Genomic DNA, 12,323 nt, shown 5'->3' with positions numbered 1-12,323 from the left:
GTTTTTATTAATAATATCCATCCAAATGACAAATGATACTTTTAACAGTAAAAATAAATAAATATTTTATTTTATTTTTATTTTTATTTATAAAATATTATCAATCTCATTTGACACTTTTTTGAAAAATAAAAATTAATAAAGAAAATTGTTTAAAAAAATCATTTAATGTCTTTACCATTTTTTTATATAATAAAAATATAAAAAAATTTATTTTAATTTTTTTATAAAAATATCATTAAAGGTGATTAAAAATATTTTAAATAATTAGTTATATAACTTTAAAGGGAATTATTTAAAAATTTTTTTATATAAACCCTTTAAATAATTATTTTAAAATAAATTGAATAATTATTCAAAATATTCAAAAATTGAAAATCGATTTAAATCATAATGTTCGAATCGATTCGGACAAAGTTCGGATATTATATATATATTAAGTTCAAACAAATTTAGATCGAGACATAAAAAATCGAAAAAATTGAATCAAACCAAATTATATATTTTTTGTCAGTTTTTATGTATTTTAAATTTTTATAAAATAAAATAAAATAATTATTCTATATATAAATTTATTTAAATATATTTAAAATCTTATTAAAAATAATATATAAACCATATTTTAAATAGTAAGAAAGAATTAAATAAAATTTTCATTCTTTTGTAAAAAAATAATCTCATTTTTTGGATTATTTTAATTTTTTCATTTAATTATTAATTTTATTAGAGTTTACGGCACATGTGAGACACGCTTAAATTTTTGTCCAAATATATCTTTAATTGTAAATTTTCCATAACGTTTAGTCATGATCTGTATATAATAATACATTTAATCTTGATATGAATAAAAGTTTAGTCCTAAAATGAACATTTAGCCTTTTTAATATGTTTAGGATAGTTTTTCAAAAAGAAAAAAAAGATATTTTTACCTAACTAAATACCCATCATTTCAATCCCAGTTTTGTCATTTTTCAATGATTTTTTTTTTATCTCAAAGCATCCATAAACATCAAAACATTAATTTCGAGATGAAAAATATGTTAAATCATCAGGGTTTTTATTAGATTTGAAATTAAGAAAAAAAATTATAAAACAGGGGTTAAAAAAACTAAAAAAAATTGAAAATCGATTTAAAATCATAATGTTCGAATCGATTCGGACAAAGTTCGGATATTATATATATATTAAGTTCAAACAGATTTAGATCGAGACATAAAAAATCGAAAAAATTGAATCAAACCAAATTATATATTTTTTGTTAGTTTTTATGTATTTTAAATTTTTATAAAATAAAATAAAATAATTATTCTATATATAAATCTATTTAAATATATTTAAAATCTTATTAAAAATAATATATAAACCATATTTTAAATAGTAAGAAAGAATTAAATAAAATTTTCATTCTTTTGTAAAAAAATAATCTCATTTTTTGGATTATTTTAATTTTTTCATTTAATTATTAATTTTATTAGAGTTTACGGCACATGTGAGACACGCTTAAATTTTTGTCCAAATATATCTCTAATTGTAAATTTTCGATAACTTTTAGTCATGATCTGTATATAATAATACATTTAATCTTGATATGAATAAAAGTTTAGTCCTAAACTAAACATTTAGCCTTTTTAATTTGTTTAGGACAGTTTTTCAAAAAGAAAAAAAAAGATATTTTTACCTGACTAAATACCCATCATTTCAATCCTAGTTTTGTCATTTTTCATTGATTTTTTTTATCTCAAAGCACCCATAAACATCAAAACATTAATTTCGAGATGAAAAATATGTTAAATCATCAGGGTTTTTATTAGATTTGAAATTAAGAAAAAAATTATAAAACAAGGGTTAAAAAAACTAAAAAAAAATTAAAACTCGATTTAAAATCATAATGTTCGAATCGATTCGGACAAAGTTCGGATATTATATATATATTAAGTTCAAACAGATTTAGATCGAGACATAAAAAATTGAAAAAATTGAACCAAACCAAATTATATATTTTTTGTTAGTTTTTATGTATTTTAAATTTTATAAAATAAAATAAAATAATTATTCTATATATAAATTTATTTAAATATATTTAAAATCTTATTAAAAATAATATATAAACCATATTTTAAATAGTAAGAAAGAATTAAATAAATTTTTCATTCTTTTGTAAAAAAATAATCTCATTTTTTGGATTATTTTAATTTTTTCATTTAATTATTAATTTTATTAGAATTTACGGCACATGTGAGACACGCTTAAATTTTTGTCCAAATATATCTTTAATTGTAAATTTTCGATAACATTTAGTCATGATCTGTATATAATAGTACATTTAATCTTGATATGAATAAAAGTTTAGTCCTAAAATGAACATTTAGCCTTTTTAATCTGTTTAGGATAGTTTTCCAAAAAGAAAAAAAAGATATTTTTACCTTACTAAATACCCATCATTTCAATCCCGGTTTTGTCATTTTTCAATGATTTGTTTTTTATCTCAAAGCATCCATAAACATCAAAACATTAATTTCGAGATGAAAAATATGTTAAATCATCAGGGTTTTTATTAGATTTGAAATTAAGAAAAAAAAATTATAAAATAGGGGTTAAAAAAACTAAAAAAAATTAAAAATCGATTTAAAATCATAATGTTCGAATCGATTCGGACAAAGTTTGGATATTATATATATATTAAGTTCAAACAGATTTAGATCGAGACATAAAAAATCGAAAAAATTGAATCAAACCAAATTATATATTTTTTGTTAGTTTTTATGTATTTTAAATTTTTATAAAATAAAATAAAATAATTATTCTATATATAAATCTATTTAAATATATTTAAAATCTTATTAAAAATAATATATAAACCATATTTTAAATAGTAAGAAAGAATTAAATAAAATTTTCATTCTTTTGTAAAAAAATAATCTCATTTTTTGGATTATTTTAATTTTTTCATTTAATTATTAATTTTATTAGAGTTTACGGCACATGTGAGACACGCTTAAATTTTTGTCCAAATATGTCTCTAATTGTAAATTTTCGATAACGTTTAGTCATGATCTGTATATAATAATACATTTAATCTTGATATGAATAAAAGTTTAGTCCTAAAATGAACATTTAGCCTTTTTAATCTCTTTAGGACAGTTTTCCAAAAAGAAAAAAAAAAAGATATTTTTACCTGACTAAATACCCATCATTTCAATCCTAGTTTTGTCATTTTTCAATGATTTTTTTTTATCTCAAAGTACCCATAAACATCAAAACATTAATTTCGAGATGAAAAATATGTTAAATCATCAGGGTTTTTATTAGATTTGAAATTAAGAAAAAAATTATAAAATAGGGGTTAAAAAAACTAAAAAAAATTGAAAATCGATTTAAAATCATAATGTTTGAATCGATTCGGACAAAGTTTGAATATTATATATATTAAGTTCAAACAGATTTAGATCGAGACATAAAAAATCGAAAAAATTGAATCAAACCAAATTATATATTTTTTGTTAGTTTTTATGTATTTTAAATTTTTATAAAATAAAATAAAATAATTATTCTATATATAAATTTATTTAAATATATTTAAAATCTTACTAAAAATAATATATAAACCATATTTTAAATAGTAAGAAAGAATTAAATAAATTTTTCATTCTTTTGTAAAAAAATAATCTCATTTTTTGGATTATTTTAATTTTTTCATTTAATTATTAATTTTATTAGAGTTTACGGCACATGTGAGACACACTTAAATTTTTGTTCAAATATATCTTTAATTGTAAATTTTCGATAACGTTTAGTCATGATCTGTATATAATAATACATTTAATCTGGATATGAATAAAAGTTTAGTCCTAAAATGAACATTTGGCCTTTTTAATCTGTTTAGGATAGTTTTCCAAAAAGAAAAAAAAAGATATTTTTACCTGACTAAATACCCATCATTTCAATCCCAGTTTTGTCATTTTTCAATGATTTTTTTTTATCTCAAAGCATCCATAAACATCAAAACATTAATTTCGAGATGAAAAATATGTTAAATCATCAGGGTTTTTATTAGATTTGAAATTAAGAAAAAAATTATAAAACAGGGGTAAAAAAACTAAAAAAAAATTGAAAATCGATTTAAAATCATAATGTTCGAATCGATTCGGACAAAGTTAAGATATTATATATATATATATTAAGTTCAAACAGATTTAGATTGAGACATAAAAAATCAAAAAAGTTGAATCAAACCAAATTATATATTTTTTGTTAGTTTTTATGTATTTTAAATTTTTATAAAATAAAATAATTATTCTATATATAAATATATTTAAATATATTTAAAATCTTATTAAAAATAATATATAAAAACAAAAAATAAATAAAAACTGATGAATCAAACTAAGCTGAATAGATGTAATTCAGTTCGGATCAAATTAGTTTCAAGAGAAAGGCAGTTCAGATTCGAATAAGATTTTAAAAGTTTATAATGCTATGCATTATCCAAAAGAAGAGTATCGAATCCGATTTGATTCGAATCGTTATTACCCCTAATCATATGCACGTCCTCTATACATAAGATAGACAACTTTTAACAAGATATGAAGTAATTAGTGACTCTTAAGGTGAGTTCAACTCTGATGCCAACTATTAGATTTAACCCAAAGCTTACAAAGTAACTAAAACACAATTAAACCAAAATAAAAACTGATCTGGACATGTGAGAAAGCTCAAACCCACATTATTAAGATTCATAGAATTGAAGCCATTAATGATTTAATAATTTTATAAAATTAGCATATGATTTTATCATATATTTTTGCTTGTTTTTTGAAAATTTTGTGAAAATATACTTATAAAATTGTTGATTGTCTCATGTATTGGTGTTTTTAGCAAAATGAGGAAAAAAAAGAGAAATTAAGGATGTTGGGAAGTGTTTTGAAACACATTTGGGGCTAATTAGAGCAAATGAAAAACAAGCAACAGAATACCTTTAATAAGAGTCGATTGCATCTCTAGTTAGTATGCTTAAATTAAACTTTACAAGCACTTTGAGTTGGAATTAAGAAAATTATTGATGAAAGAAAGCTTGTCTATACGAATTCAAGTCAGAACATAAGTGATCAAAGGTTTAAAAAACTTTATTAAGCTCAAGGGAACATGATTACAAGTTCAAATGAAGTAAGCTTGATTTGTAGTTTTTTAAGTTTGTGTGAGCTAGAAAAAAACAATAATTGGCTGAAAATTAGTCACTTGGATCACCCTAAAAAAGGCATATTTTCTTCTTGCAAATGATGAAAACTATAGCTAACAGCGATGTGATTTTTGAATAAAGCTGAGGAGTTTTGCAATTTTGAATTGGATGAAAAAGAGTTGAGTTGGAAAATGTTGAACACTTAAGAGTTAACTGTTAGGAATAATGACTCAAATTCTATAAGAGATATATTAGAAATTGGTTAGATATTACTTAATGGATAAGAAGATTTGCAAAAGAAGAATTCTAAAAGAAAAAATTTTTTTAATAAGCAAGTTTGACTTACAAAAGAAGAATTCTAAGGAGAAAAAAGATTCTTAATAGGCAAGTTTGACTTACAGGAGAAGAATTTTCAAAGGAAAGGATTCTTAATAGGCAAGTTTGTATAGTTATAAATAGATGAAGTCTCTACAAGGTTAGGTATGAGAAAAACATGTAAGAGAGTTGTAGAATTTTGTGAGATAGATACTCTATAGGAGTACTAGAGATTTGCGTCTTATGGGTGTATATGTTTGAATGTTTGCAAGTAAACTGAAGAAGATTGAGAGGGTTTACATAGGTATGATGAATGGGTACTATAGGTATGTGTTTGTTTGTATTGAAAGGGGTACACATGGATATATGTTTATTTGGGTTGAGAATACTTCATAGGACTAGAGAAGATTGAGAGTGTCTTATGAGTCTTGATTATTAAGTGGTTGATATATTTTAATGCATGTTTGTAATTCTCTACAACTAGTAGATCTTATTTTTCATCCGTGGACATAGGTCAGTTAGATCAAACCACGTTAAATTATTATCTCTTATATGATTAATTGATTGTTTGATTATGCTTCCGCTAGAATGATTAGATTGGGGCTTTTTTTGTTTAACATTAACTTCATGTTAGAAGGATTTATAAAGAAATTAGCGGACTTTAATGTGCTAAAAGTCCAAACACTGCTGGCTAAGATAGTTGAAGATAGTTTGGAGGTTGTTAACTTCTCCAATTGAATTAGTTGACTCAACAGTTGACATAGTGTATTGGAGATCTCCCATTGGCCAAATCTTATCACCATTTGCCTATAAATAGGAGGACATTATGCGGATTTAAGAGGCTTTTACTCATTTTTGCAATTTTTTTTCATTTTGAAATTAAGGCAATTTCTTTCTAGTTCATAAATAATGGACTGTCTAGATAGCCTTTTCTTGCATTTTTTTTTTTTTTGCAATTTACTTTTCTTAAACACTTTAATTTCATGTTCTTTAAGTTCTCTTTACAATTTATAGCAATTTACTTCATTGTAATTCTAAATTTAAGTTTTTTTATTATTCTATTGATTTTTAATTTGATATTGTGTTTAACTGAGTTTGATTTTTTCAATACTTTTTCTTTACTTCTTTACCTTGATTCACACTTCAAATTTGAGGTAAAACACTTTAGATTTGAGTGAGAAAAGAGGCGGAGATCATTCGATTTTAACTATTAATTCCAAATTATGGTTCTGTTCAGCTCTTTAATTTACTGTTGTAATTTATGATTCTGATGCTAGTTGTTGCTATTTTCTTGTTGATCTTCACTTAGTTTTCATGTTTTGGTAATGTGTAGTTACTTTCTTGCAATTTTACTTTGATTTATTTTTGCAAATAGAGTTTAAGAGTTGTTCGGTTTAATTGATACACTGTTTTACTCTACATTTTGGTTTGGCTTTGTTTCCTTTAATGCAATGCTTTTTTATGTTGTTTTGATCATTCATAAGTTTTGATATTTCAATATTCAATTGCTTTTTAATACTCATTTTACTTTTAAGCTCATTTTCATTGATTAGCATGCAATTTAGATTGATAGAAGTTAAAGTATGTTCTATTTTCAACTCAATATTCGATTCTATTTTAGACCTTAGATCTTGACCTATTCATTCAATATCTTTTTAATTTACAAGCTTAGTTAGATGTTCAATGCTTTGTTAAGTTTGATTTTGTTCATATCTTGCCATGTAATGTTGTTTTAGGTATTAAGTAGTCTTTAATATTTGTTTTTATTCAAGTTTGATACATACTATTTAGCTTTCTCAGTTTTGATAGTTAGTTCATTTGTAAGTTTGTTGATCTTGTTTCTTTTAAATAATTGTGAGCGATTGTGTGTTTTTAATCCCTTAGGTAATGAGTTACAAGTTTAGTTGTTTAATAGTTGATTTGTTACTTATAATTTGACTTCATTTCTTTCGATTTTTGTTTTCATGCAAGATTAGTTGGTTAAAATTCTGTTTTGTTAGTTATATTCAGTTTCGTTGTTACTTAATGTTACTTTCATACAACCTTAGTTTACGTTCTCATTAATTTACATACTTTCTCATAGTTGATCAAGCTAACTTAACTTCAGCTAAAATGTGTATCTTTGGTACCTAGAACTTGGTTACCCAATCCTCAGGGGAGTAACATCTTACTCATTATTTTATTACTTAATCTTGGCCAGTGCTCTTATAGTGTATCAAGTTTTTTACACTGTTGTCTGAGATTAACAGCTAATCAAATACTAATATCAATTCAAAGCATCACTAGTTATAGATTAGTTCACCCTTTTAGTGTAAATAATGTACATAGTTCCTCTAGTCCTTTGTTTAGTTTCAGGTTCTTATTTCAAGTCTCTCTAGCCAGTGTATGCACAAGGTGAGGAGTCATGAGTTCATCTTGATTGACCTTGAGATTTAACAAACCTTTATAAGATTAAGGAGGAAGAGACTAGAACCTTAACCTAACACCATGGTTGAGCATCTAGAGAATTTGACTTTTAAAGATAATGCTATGCTGCAATTTAATAGATTCTAAACAAGTATTAATTGGCCAGTGATTTAAGTAAACAATTTTAAGATTAACCTCAATACAATTTGGTGGTCTAGCTAGTAAGGATCCAAATGCTCACCTACGAAACTTCTTAAGATTTATGAAATGTTCAAACATAATGGCATGTTTGAACATGCTATTAGACTAAGGTTGTTTCCTTTTCAATTAACGATAGATCAAAAAGTTGGCTCACTTCTATGCCATCGGGTTTTATCACAATTTGAGATGATTGACTCAAATATTGTGGAAACCCACACCCAACTTGTAAGGTATTGTCCACTTTAACTCGAATGTCTTATAATTTTTTTTCACAAAAAACACCTTCGGGATTAAATCTCTCTCTCTATATATATCATAGTAAAACCTCAAATTATCCTGATGTAAGACTGAGGTGTTACAAACTTCTTTCATTAAAGCTTGATATCTCTGTCAAGTTGAACACAAAGCACATAGATCCACCAAATCACACCAAATGTTGGCCAAATCAAACACAAAGCACACACAGATCATAGGATCACACCAGATGTTAAGATTAAAAGGTGACTCCTACTGTGTAGCACTTAACTCTTGCTAGATATGGCACCCATGGCATAGTACTTAGTTCTCATTTGACTAGTGATTGCATGATATCATTTGTGGAGACCCGTACCCAACCGACAAGGTATTATCTATTTTGACCCAAAACTTTCATGGATTTATCTCACAAAAGGTACCTTACAAGTTTGAGTTTAGATCTCTACATATATATATCATAAAAAACTTTAGATTATCCTGATGTAGGATTAGGGCATCACAAACTTTTCCCATTAAAGCTTGACGTCCCGGTTAAACCCAGCATAAAGCACACAAATCCACTAAATCACGCCAAACATTGGGCAATCATAACATAAAGTACACAAAGATCATAGGATCATACTAGACATTAGGATTCTAGAGATGGTTTCCATTGTATAATACTTAGCTCTTATAAGATTCTAGAGGCGGCTTTCATAGAGTAGCACTTAGTTTCTATTCGATTGGTGAATGTTCTGATATCATTTATGAAGATTTACGCTCAATCTGTGAGGTATTATCTATTTTGACTCGAAGTTCTCATAATTTTGTATCATAAAAAGGTGCTTCATAAGTTTGGTTATAAATATATATATATATATATTATAATAGAACTTCAGATTATTTCGATGTAAGATTGCGGCATTATAAAAATTCTTAGCTAAATTCTTTCCATTTACAAAGATAGCCAAGTTGAGGAGTGAAATCACAAGTTTCTTGCAGTATGACTCAGAAATCTTGTATGAGACTTGGAAAAGTTACAAGGATTTTCTGAGGAAATGTCCACATAATGTAATTCTTTTATGGCTAGAAATTTAAATTTTTTATAATTATTGAGTGAGCAAATTAGGACAATCATAAATGATGTTACAAGAAGGACATTGATGAGTAAATCCATTAATAAAGCCTATGAGTTGATTGAAGATATGGCGGTTAATAACTATCAAAGGCCAAATGATAGGTAAAACCCTAAGAAATCCTCGAGTGTTTATAAATTAGATGCCTTTTTGTCCACAAACTCTTAGTTAGCATTTTTAACTAAGAAGGTGGATGCTTTAAGCACTATTTCGATACCTAGTCAACACCAACCTATTCATAGCCAATTCATTTGTTGTGGGGTATGTGAATGTAATCATTCAACTAATAAAAGTCCTATTAAGACTAAGTAGCTCAATACATTACTCAGTCTGCAAGGTAACAATCAAACCCTTATTCTAATAGCTACAATCTCGAATGGTAAAACAACCTTATTTTTTCATGGGCAAATGTTCAAGGTTAGCCATTAGGTCCAAAACCAAATAACCTTTTAGGTTTTTCATTACACTCAATACCTTAACACTAGCCTATGATGCCTCAATATCAACCATTACCTCATTTTGAAAAGAAAAATTCCTTTAAAGATATATTTTACTCCATGCTACAACCCAAACAAACCTTATTTAAAGTCAAGGGACAACCATAAAGAATCTTAAATTGTATATGAGTCAACTAGCTAGTTTAGGTACTATTCATCCTCAAAGTACCCTATCTAACAATACTGAGATAATTCTAGGAAAAAAGGAAAAGAGCATTGCAAAGCGATAACCTTTAGAAATGGATGAGAATTGGCTAATGATCCAGTTTAGGTTTCATCTATAGTTACAGTTAGACAATTTAAAGACAAGGAGAAAAAAAAATAAAAAAATAAAAAGGGAAGTGATGGTAGTGAAATGCCAGAGGTCGATAACATTTGTGCTGGCACTTCCTCTAGGCTTATTCCTTGTAAAGTTGAACCATTTAGGCCACCTATTCCTTTTTCATAGAGATTTAGGCCAAAAGAAGAGAAATAATGTTTCACATTTCGTGAGGTGTTTAAAAAGCTTCACATTAATATCTTTTTTGTAGATGTATTGGAACAAATGCCTATATATGGAAAGTTTATGAAAGATATAATCTCTAAAAAAAAGAGATAGAGGATTATGAAATAGTTACACTTACTAAAAAGTGCGGTGCTCTTATTCAAAAAAACCTACCATCAAAGTTAAAAGATCCATTGAGCTTTACCATTCTATGCACCATAGGTAACCTATCTTTTAACAAGACATTATGTGACGTTGGTGCAAGTATTAATTTGATACCTTTGTCAATATTTAAAAAGCTAGGCATTGAGGAAGTGAAACAAACCTTAGTGATATTACAGCTTGCTAATAGGTTTTGAAATATCTTAAGAGAATTATAAAGGATGTGCTTATAAAAGTAGACAAATTCATTTTTCCTGCTAATTTTATGGTGTTGGATGTAGAAGTAGATAGAAAATGCCTATTTTAGAAAGACTTTTTCTAGCTACAAGTAGAGCTCTTATTGATGTTCAAAAATAAAAGGGAACAATGCACGTCTAAGATTAAAAAAATAATATTCAATGTTTTCAAAGCTTTCAAGTTTTTTAGAGACTCAAATGATTGCTTGAGAGTAGAAGTGCTTGATAGTTTAATAGGTGATGTATTTGATGATGAGCACTCCATGAGTACTTTAAATAATTTTTTTGATAATAAAAGTGTAAATGAGAATTAGAGACTGTTGAGATAGTTAGTATAGTGCAAACATCTATATCTTCATTAGGGCCTAAAAATAATTATAATATAGTAGATGTGTCTCTATTTCCCTCTAAAGTGCTTAAACCTTCCATTAAAGAACCACTTGTGAAGGAATGTTACCTGTCGTAACGATTTTGGGACCTCCAGACGTAAAAATGAGTTTAAAATCGAGAAAAGTAAAAAAGAGGGAGTCGCCACCAATCTTTGTTAGGGTGTGATTGGCCACCCAAAAGTTTATCTTTTTAATAAAACTATAAAAACGAGTTTAAAGTCTTATCAAAAAGATAAATTTTGATCTGCAAAAAATCAGGTTGGGTCCGGGAGTCGGTTGCGCTTGGGGAATGATTAACACCCCCACAACGCCTATAAATTGGTACCATTTAACTATACGCTATTTTCGACGTTGGATAAAAATGGCTTTAATTTAAAATTTAACATTAATTCCCTTCATTTAAAAATATTTTTGCTAAAATTTTTATTTAGGAATATTGAGAAAATCTTTAAGTTAAAGAATTATCCTGAAATTCTCCAACATCTAGGCAGAATTTGAAATAACTCTTTTCGCTTAAGATTTAACACAACAATCCTTCAAATGAAATAACGCTCTTTATAGAAAATTGTTGGTTACTCTCCAACATCTAGGCAGAGTACCAAGAATTATTTTTTTTTAGAATGTTATTTTTATTTTATTTTGTAATATCACAAAAATTTTTTTTTTTTTAAGTATTATTCTTTTTTATTATAAGATATTTTATCACTAAGTAGTAAACAAAAAAAATTAAAGACAGAATAGTACAAGTAAATACTGATAATAACATGCTAACGTATATCATGCTAATGAATGTCATGTAAAATGAGATGCAATTTAAGAGTTGGATTCTTAAATATAATGAGACCACCCTGACTCTCCACCATCTAGACAGAGCTTAGGTGCGACTGTTTATATTTAAGATCTCAATTTACCGTTATGCTTTTTTTATTTATTAATCTTATCATTAATGCGATTTAAGAAATCATGTGAAAAGATTTCACGAAGTAAAATTTTCTAAATACCCCATCATCTAGGTGGTATTCAGGAACAAATTGCTTCAAATAGAATTTTCATACGTGTCCTTAGGATTTTTTTAGGACTTTGGATT

General features: G+C 26.1%; 1 non-coding gene across 1 annotated transcript; it reads right to left on the bottom strand.

Moving 5' to 3' along the window:
* Positions 1–9,301: 9,301 nt before the first annotated feature.
* LOC149516945 (small nucleolar RNA R71) lies at positions 9,302–9,408 on the bottom strand. The gene has a single exon (XR_016344356.1). It is a non-coding gene; the product is annotated as a small nucleolar RNA R71 (small nucleolar RNA).
* Positions 9,409–12,323: the final 2,915 nt, after the last annotated feature.

Source organism: Durio zibethinus, chromosome 8 (genome assembly GCF_047325235.1).
Source record: "Durio zibethinus cultivar Kanyao isolate XHJ-2024 chromosome 8, ASM4732523v1, whole genome shotgun sequence".
In the NCBI taxonomy this organism is placed as follows: domain Eukaryota; kingdom Viridiplantae; phylum Streptophyta; class Magnoliopsida; order Malvales; family Malvaceae; genus Durio; species Durio zibethinus.
This window is presented reverse-complemented; position numbering and strand designations above follow the sequence as displayed.